General features: G+C 28.8%; 1 pseudogene; it reads right to left on the reverse strand.

Moving 5' to 3' along the window:
• Positions 1-1,254: 1,254 nt before the first annotated feature.
• Positions 1,255-4,859, reverse strand: LOC149510731 (disease resistance protein RPS5 pseudogene; annotated as a pseudogene).
• Positions 4,860-9,146: the final 4,287 nt, after the last annotated feature.

Genomic DNA, 9,146 nt, shown 5'->3' on the forward strand with positions numbered 1-9,146 from the left:
CAATACTTTTGAATAAATATTACCTAACATAGTAACCTTAAAAATTTTTATATAATCATGAACATTCTTTAACTTATATAATGAAAAGAAAAATGAAAGCTATACAATGTTTTTCCTAAAAAAAGAATTTTATATTGATCCTAAAAAAATTTTAAATCATTAAAATTATATATTTTTCATTAAAACATCGTATAGCACTTACTTTATTTATATGACTAAGATAGAGCTATGTATAATCAATCAATTTTTTTTTCTCATTTTTTTGCTTTGGAAAATCTTCTATTGGTGCTTCCATCAATTAAATATAATTCTACATTCTACCAATTAAAAACATAAAATTTCTTTTATTTAAAAATTTTATTATACAAAAATTTTGATTATATAAAAATATTACAATACATAATTTTAAAAATTACAATGAAATAAAAAAAATTTCATTAATTTATCTTTTGAATTATTTCAAGCGACTAAAAAGATTTAATTATATTATTTATGATCAAATTATCAACTCATGAAATATACAATTAATAAAATTATTAACATACATATATAGTTAGCAAATCAATTAAAATAAAAACCTGAAAGGAAAAAAATTAGGGATAAAAACAAATATGCTTTAATGATTTAGGAGTCTAATAATGAAAAGAAACTTCTTTTAAATTAAAATTTATAAAAAAAAAAACTTATTATGGTACTTTAATCAATCATTTTTAACATTTTGGGAATTAAAAATTTTAATAAGGATATTTTAATCAATCACTTTTAATACTTTTTTAGCGTAATTATAAAAAATTTAATAATAAAAAAGAAAATTAATTTAAATTAAAAGTTATAAAAAATTTACTAAGAATATTTTAGTGAATCATTTTTAATCCTTTTGGAATTAAAATTTCGAAATTTTAAGCATTTTAATTTCACAAAAAATCTATTTTTAATTTTAGTTGATTTAACTTAAATTTAAATAAATTAATAAAAATTATATATTTAAAAATAAATTTGTTAATTTAAAGATTTATAAAAGTATTTAAGTCAATCACTTTTAACAATATTAAAATTCACACTTTTATACATAGATAATAGTTTATAATTAAAGAAAGATGAGAAGAATATAAATAGTTACTGCACGTGTTTAAATCAAGAAAAAAATTGGTAGCATAACATGTTAGCTGACCATAAATAAAATCAAACAAATTGAGATATTTAGGTTGAAGCTAAAATTATTTACTCAGCATTAAAATGCAGCCTATATTTAAATCCATATAAGCAAAAGATTCACCATTAACTTAGTCAATTTAATGAACATCATACAAATGAGAAGATCATCCACGACTTTAGAACACACCGCAACAGCTTCAAACACAACAATTATAACAGAGACTAAAGGTAAAAGTAATATGTTTACTCTGCAACTTCAGTAAATAGAAGAAAATCGTTTAGAGCACATTCATCCTCCCATTGAAGCTCTTTCCACCATTTTTTCTCTCCTCTAATGCTGATTTTGTTTTCCTTTGCACTGTTGGAGTCGAGTGGAAGTCTTTTCAGCTTTGGGCATCGCCAAACCAAAATTTCTTTCAAACATGAGAAGGGAAGTGTATCCCAGTAAATGCTCTTCAACTCTCGCAAAACCTGTAACTCAAGAGACTCGAGTTTTCCAAATAGGCTTAAAGTTTCTACTAGCTCAGCCACTTGACTCAGTTTTCTCTCATTGATTATTTCTTCCATATTGTTGCAGCGGGCCACATTAAACCGCCTCAGGTTTGGAGCGAGAATTAGCCATGTTATGTCCTTCAATTTTGAACATCGGCTTATAAATACAGAGCGAAGGCTTTGGAAGCAATGTTTGCCTGCAATCAGAGAGGTTTGAATGTGGCTCTGTGTTTTTATCATTCTGCCTTCCCCTCCCCACTCCATCTCCACTTCTTCCAAACTTTCACAATTAACAAGATGTAGACTTTCTAGACTCTTCATATTCGCTAAAGATAAACTATTCAATCGCTTCGAGTGCTTCAACAATTTAAGCCGAATAGTTAAAGTGCAGCTGCATAACCTTTCAGTACTCAAAAGTCTATCGAGACCCAAAGCACTTGTTATAGTGACAGTCAACACATTCAAATGGTTCAAGCACTTCAATTCTTCCACCAAGCATTCACTATCATCTTCCACTTCCCGGCCCGAAGAATAATCACAGCCAGACATTCTCAATACTTGCAGCTTTGAAAAAGCAGATATCAACTGTCTTGGAATTCTTATGTTACAATAAACTGACTCCAAGTTCAAGCATTTAAGCTTTTCTAAAGCCTTCAATTCAATTGGTAGCTGTCTTATCCTTGTACGGGAGAGATCGAGACATTCCAGAGACACCAATTTCGAAATTCCCACTGGCAATTCTTCTAGACCACTATTGCCTGACAAGTTTAGAACTTTTAAGCCACACATAAATTGGAAGAAGTCATTATTGATCACCTTCAACTGATTACCGTTAAGAAACAGAGTTTGGAGATCACGACCGTTAGGTGCTTCTACTAGATTTTCAATCCTGTTCTTCATCAATGACATCCTGCGTATACTTCCCCAATTCTGAACTTCTGGTAACTTAGTTAATTGATAACCTGCCTGCACAAAAAACCTCCACTTTTCTTCTTCACATTCACATGCTATCCACAAACTCATGTCACGAATCACATCATGCATCTTTATGCGAAATTCATTTATTTCTTCCAATAAACATGCATGAAGAAGAGAACCAATCATTTGGTGGCCTTGGTTTCGAGCTAGACTTGTATTCCCATGTCCATCCAAAAACCCCTCTCCTATCCAGAAATCTATAAGCTTTTCTTTATCAATTGGGTAGTCCTCTGAGAACAAACTACAGTACAAGAGGCAAGTTCGAAACATGTCATTGGGAAGAGAATCAAAACTGAATTTTAGAAGTGGATATACCTCTTCACCCATGTCTGGAAAAACAGAGGCAGATGATCTCCGACACACTTCAATTGCATCTTTCCATTCTTCAACTTTGTTCTTACAAGCCATGGCTCGAGCAATGGTGACAAGTGCGAGAGGTAGGCCTCCACATTCTTTGGCCAATTCATGAGCCAACTCACGAATACAAGGATTACTATCAAGTGTTTCTTCACCAACTTTTTCTTGAAATAATTCCCAAGCTTTTTCTTCAGGCAAACACCGTACTTCAATCTTCTTTTGAGCTTCCATTTGGCCACAAACCTTGATAGAACGAGTTGTAAAAACTAGTTTGGAACCATTTTTTTGAGTTGGGAGAGGTATCCCAACCTTAGATAGATCAACTCGCTCCCATATATCATCTAACAATATGACAAATTTCTTTTCCTTTAAAACCCTGAAGATGTTTAGAGCTTTTTCCTCTGGAGTTTTGTCCTGCCATGTTCCATCAGCTATTCCCACCCTTTTAGCAATGTCATCTTGGACCTTTCCGATGTAAAACCCTTTAGATACTACAATCCAAATAACTACATCAAATCGATTTGGGGGTTCACAGAACTTGTTGTTGATTTTGTTCAGGAGGGTTGTCTTGCCAACCCTCCCATGCCATACAGGCCAACAATTCCCACTTGTTCAGCTTCAAGGATGCTCCAAGCCTTATCGAATGTGGATTCCAAACCAACAGTATGCTCAGTAGGTCGTTCAGTTACTAGAGGCGTTGGTTCCTCCTCAGCCACCTTGTCAAAAACTCCTTTGCTCTTATGATCTACAACATCTCGGAGCATTTTGGTAATTTGCTTCCCAAACTTCAGGTTGGACTTGGGACTCATAGAAAAACAACCTCCTACACATAATTTCTTAATTTCCTGAGGACTTTGCTCAATCAACAAATGAGCTCCATTAATCAAAGTTTCTGCCCTCGAAAGCCAGCCTTGAACTTGGTCTAGCCGCTTCAGCTCTTGTTGATCTTCAGCTATTTTCACTCTTCTGATCACATCATTCCTTAGATCCGTCAATTCTGCTAGTGCAATTTTTAAAGCTTCTACGTTTTCTTCAAGCTTGCATACAAACTGTGCTTGTCCGGCGACACAATCACAGCAGCGGGTAATGACAGTGTCGCATGAAGCTGAGATCGAGAAGATGTTACCCATAGTTAGGCTTTGGTTTTAAAGGGGGAGTTGAACAATTTCTGGAAAGGAGAAAAATGAACGAAATCAAAGATGCTTTTTGGAATATCAAGCCAAAGGGTGAAAAAATGAAAGAAAGATATGCAGAAGTGCACAGAAGGAAGAGAATATCTCCTGGAAGTTTTTTTTTGTTTGCTAATTCTAACTTAACCAAGGGTGTTGGGAGTAGTTGCTGTGGGATTACTACTATTTGCCACTTTCTACTTGTTTACTCCATTAAAAATATTCTGTTTGCTAACCGATTTAACTGGTAATTATACCACAACCTACAGAGAAAAACACATCAGACAATTTACATGTAATGATATGATTTTTTTTTTAAAATTTTGGTAGGATCAAATAATAATGTTAAATTGGTTCTTGTAACAATCATGCATGTATGTTTTCTGAGCAAAAGATGGCCTTGGGGCCGGGGTGGCTTTTGGCATCTACCTTTCGGCAGAGGCGGTCAAGAGGAAGTTGCACATCAAAACAATGCATTATACTTAGTGACAAATTAGTCAATAATGACTTTAAAAAATTAATTTAGTGGGGTGGGTTTTCTGTTGTGTGGAATATGCACAAACTTGGTCCAATTTGGCGTGCACATCGACGACTAAATAAACCAAATCACTTTCCTTTAAGAACATTGGTTAAAATTTTTACCTTTTTCACTGGACCTAAAGAAGAATAATTAGACATAATTGAAATATCATATGTGGAAAAATAGTCAGTCATTTCGAAGAAGAAAAATAGAAAGAATGAGTTTTTAAAATCTTAAAGTTTCAAATTTAAGTTTTATTGTATTTGAATTTAGTTTATTTTATGTTAATTTATTTATTTAATAATTTTTTTATAAACGTATGAAATATGTGATTTTTGAAATTATTTGATTATAATTGAAAATTTTAATTGTAATTACATTCAATAAAAAAAGATGGTTCCTCCGAATACTAAATTTATCAACCTTGGTTATGGAAACTTTGTTTTGATAATTGAAGCATAGTAAGGGTATTTTGATCCATGTGCACATAATTAATCTCTTATAGAGAGATAAAATTGGCCCAATAATCCTTTGATTTGGGAAAAAAATTTAACAGATTCTACGTTTTTTGTACGAAGGAAAGGAATTCAGTATGAGAAGAGGTTTCGGGGTCTTTGTCAAGAATTGGATGTTGAGGCTGCCATTGAAGCATCACTGAAAACCTTCATTTTGTAGTTTCAAAACATACATTATTTGTGTAAAAGGTGCGAATTAAATTGAATTTTCCATGTTAGAAAATTCATGGAATTCACTTTCGAAGGCAGCTAAGCACCTGTACTGATTGGAATAGGGTGAGAGGAGGAGGTGTTTTGATTGGAGCTGGGAGCTGTCTATCCTTGACAAAAGCAAAAATTGGACGCATAGCATATGCTTGTTAGGCAAAGGACTTTTAAAGGGGAAAAAACAACTTATGAGAAAAGGCCATGTAGCTCCAAGATTTATAAGACTCTTGAAATTTTCTTTGCTGTTTACTATAAAGCCAAAAATTTTCAATAAGATAAAAAAAAGAAGGAATTTCATTAAATTTTTTATAATATCAATAAAATGTTTGTATATTTTTGGAGTTACCAATATTTTACATTGCATAGGCGGAATTGTTGTTTATAAGTTTAAATTGTGAATAAATTCAATATATTCAACTTAAAAAAAAAAAAAAACCTTTTTGACATGTTCTTTCTTCTTTTCCTCCATTTTTCTTGATAATTAATTCCTAAAGCTTCATTGACATATTCACCCTTTTAGATAGCAATTGTGTGTTCCATTAAGCGGTTGGGTTGTATTCTATATAAGATTTTTATTTTTTGTCAAATGTGCGTTCTACAGATATTAAAACGGTGTACAATCCATTAAAATAATAATAAATTTCATTTTTATAAATAATATCAATAAGTCTTGGGAGCATTTGATGTGGGAATTACTACACAGAAAAACATATCAGACAATTACTAGTAGATATAATCATATGATTAAGTTTTTTCTCAATAAAAATTATAGGATCAAATAATAATTAAGTTAAATTAAATTAAAGTTGGTTTCTTGTCACAATCATGCATGTATTTTTCTCAGCAAAAGATGTCTTTTGGGGCTGAGAAAGCTTTCCTTATGGCATTTTATATTGGCCAGAGGAAGTGAAGAGGAAGGTGCACAATAAAACAAAATAGTTTATATTTAATGTATTATTAACGTATAAATTTTATATAATATTAATAAATCAGATGATATCATCTCATTAATGCATAAATATTAATTCTTAAAATAAATATACAAAAATTAATATTTAAAAAAAAAACTTACTCATTAATGAGATAGTATCATCTATTTCTCTTCATTAATGAGATGACAGCATCATATTTATTGATAGTATATAAAATTTATACACTAACAATACATAACAATAAATTTTTATACTTTCATGGGCAAATATTTTGGGCATCAGTTAGTCAATAATGAGCTTAAAAAATTAATTATTTGGGGTTGGTTTTTCTGTTGTGGTTCAATTTGACGTGCACATCTACGACTAATTAAACCAAATCACTTTCCTACAACAACATTGCTTAATTTTTATTTTTTTTTATGAAGACTAATTAGATGTCAATTGCAATATTTTTCATTGAAAAATGGTTAGTCATTCTTTGGCCAATCGAATCTTATCTCAATACTAAGGGTCCGTCTGAAATCAAATAGGAGTCAAGTGAAGATTTTTTTTATGAAAATTATGCTAAACGTATCATGATTGCATTTGGTAAACAATATTACTGCAATTGGAGAGTTTCAACGCGTTATATCCCTTTTTTTTTTTCGCTGCCCATGAAAAATTCTCCTCACCACCGCAACATCCTTTTCTATAATGCCCTTACTTTCTTTTCTTTTTATCTTTTTTACCCCTTAAACAATAGTGAAGGAACAAAAATGATAATTCTAACAAATTCATCAACCACATGAAAATTTTATTTTCGTCAAGTTATTTATTTTTGTAAAATATAAAAGATAATAAAAACAAAGCCAATGAATTTAAATAGAGTATATCTATATCGTATTTTTATCAAGTCAAACATATGTAAAACATAAAAAATTGCAGTATCAAATTTGTATCAGCGTTCGATAAAAAAAGTTTTTTTTTATCAAATCCATATATAATTTTTACTAAAATTTCAAATTATTTTGTTTTTATATTTTTTTATATTATTTTTATTTCGTAGTTAAATTATCAAATCTAAATTTAAGCTTAGCAACAAAGTTTTGATTGGTCTACACATGACTAAGCTCTCATAGAGAGATGCCATCGAAAGACATAGTAGTCATGCATATAAACATTTCTATTTTCTAAATCTGAGAATTAACCCAAATGATTCAGTCTCCTTAAACAAGATAAGATCATAAGGTAAAAATATTAATGATATTATATCATGATTAAAATAAAATTTCAGACAAAAAAAAGTTATTCTCATGAATTATGAAAGAAATAAAACCAAATCCAAATTATCTAAAGGTTCAGGAACATGAAGCAATAGTAAAAGTTTTCAAAACCAGGAAATTAAAGATGAATTAAGTGCATTGGTTATGCATAATTACATACAATAAAGTATGTAGATTCATATCATTTTGAAAGAATATATATTCAAGGTAATTCATCAAGTTACTAAGAAAAATTCATATGAACTTGAAACAGAATTCTTCTAAATTGAAGAATATAAAAACCTTGTACATTTTAAAATATAGAGTTAAAAAAGTAAAATTATGATTTAAGTTTTTTATTAAAATAATAAGAATCATATGACTCATATTTTTTAATGATACTTGTTTAAAGAACAAGTTGCATATAAATCTATACAACAAGGTTTGTTATGAAATCCAATTTTAATGCTTTGTGGAAACAAATGAAATTCAAGGAATAGCATTCTCGAAAGAAATTATAAAATGATTAATTATTTTACAATTATGGTTAATAATATATATGTGTGTGCGTGTTAACGGCTTAATTTTTTTGTTGCAAACCAATAAATTACAAAAGAAACTTAATAGAAAATAAAAGTTCATATAATTCTAGACAAACACTGAAGCTAAGTATTATTTAGAGAATTTACACAAATATAAAATGATTGTCTTGATATATTTACACCGTAAAAAGAATTAATTACTACCAAAAAAAAAACTTATAGGATTGATGTTAATTCACCAAAGGCAATGAAATTCACATGTTTATAAAATGATGAATTAGACAAAAGGATGTGTATGGAATAACCTTTTTCAAGAGAAGATTATAAAAGCAAGTAAATTAGTTAAGTTCTTAATTAAACTTAATAAACTCCTAAAAAACTAAAAAATTTGATGAGTTAATTTTGACTTATAATATCATATAATGAATTATACAATTAAATATATTTATAATAAGTTCAAAAAATAAGTTAAAAAAATTATCATCATTTAACTATATAAAGATTATATGTTTAGGATGGATCAAGAATAAGTTAAAAATATAAAATTCTTGTTTAATAATTTTTTACTATGAAAAATAAAGTATTGTAAAAGTAATTCTAAAAATAAAAGTTTATATAAAATTGACAAGTGAAAATTTTCAATTTTACTTTACTAAAAAAATTCTAAAAAAAATTATAATTATACAATGATACAACATTATCTGATAAAGAAATATTGATTGCACAATCAAATAAGTAACAGGAAATGAATGCGTGATGTATATTAATACATACAAAAAATGAAACATTACTTTTGTGATAAATACAAGTTAGTAGATATATGAAAGGAAATAAATTGTGTTGAGATATGTTATACACAACTAGTAATTGTACATGTAAAAAAATACGTTAAACAATTACAAAAAAATAATATATACAAAAAAATAATTTTTAAATATATAATAATAAATTATTATTTGATATAAAAATAATTTTAATATTTTTCAGTTTATTAATAAAAGTATTATTTGATATAAAATAATTTTAATAATTTTTAAT

Source organism: Durio zibethinus, chromosome 28 (genome assembly GCF_047325235.1).
Source record: "Durio zibethinus cultivar Kanyao isolate XHJ-2024 chromosome 28, ASM4732523v1, whole genome shotgun sequence".
Classification (NCBI taxonomy): Eukaryota; Viridiplantae; Streptophyta; class Magnoliopsida; order Malvales; family Malvaceae; genus Durio; species Durio zibethinus.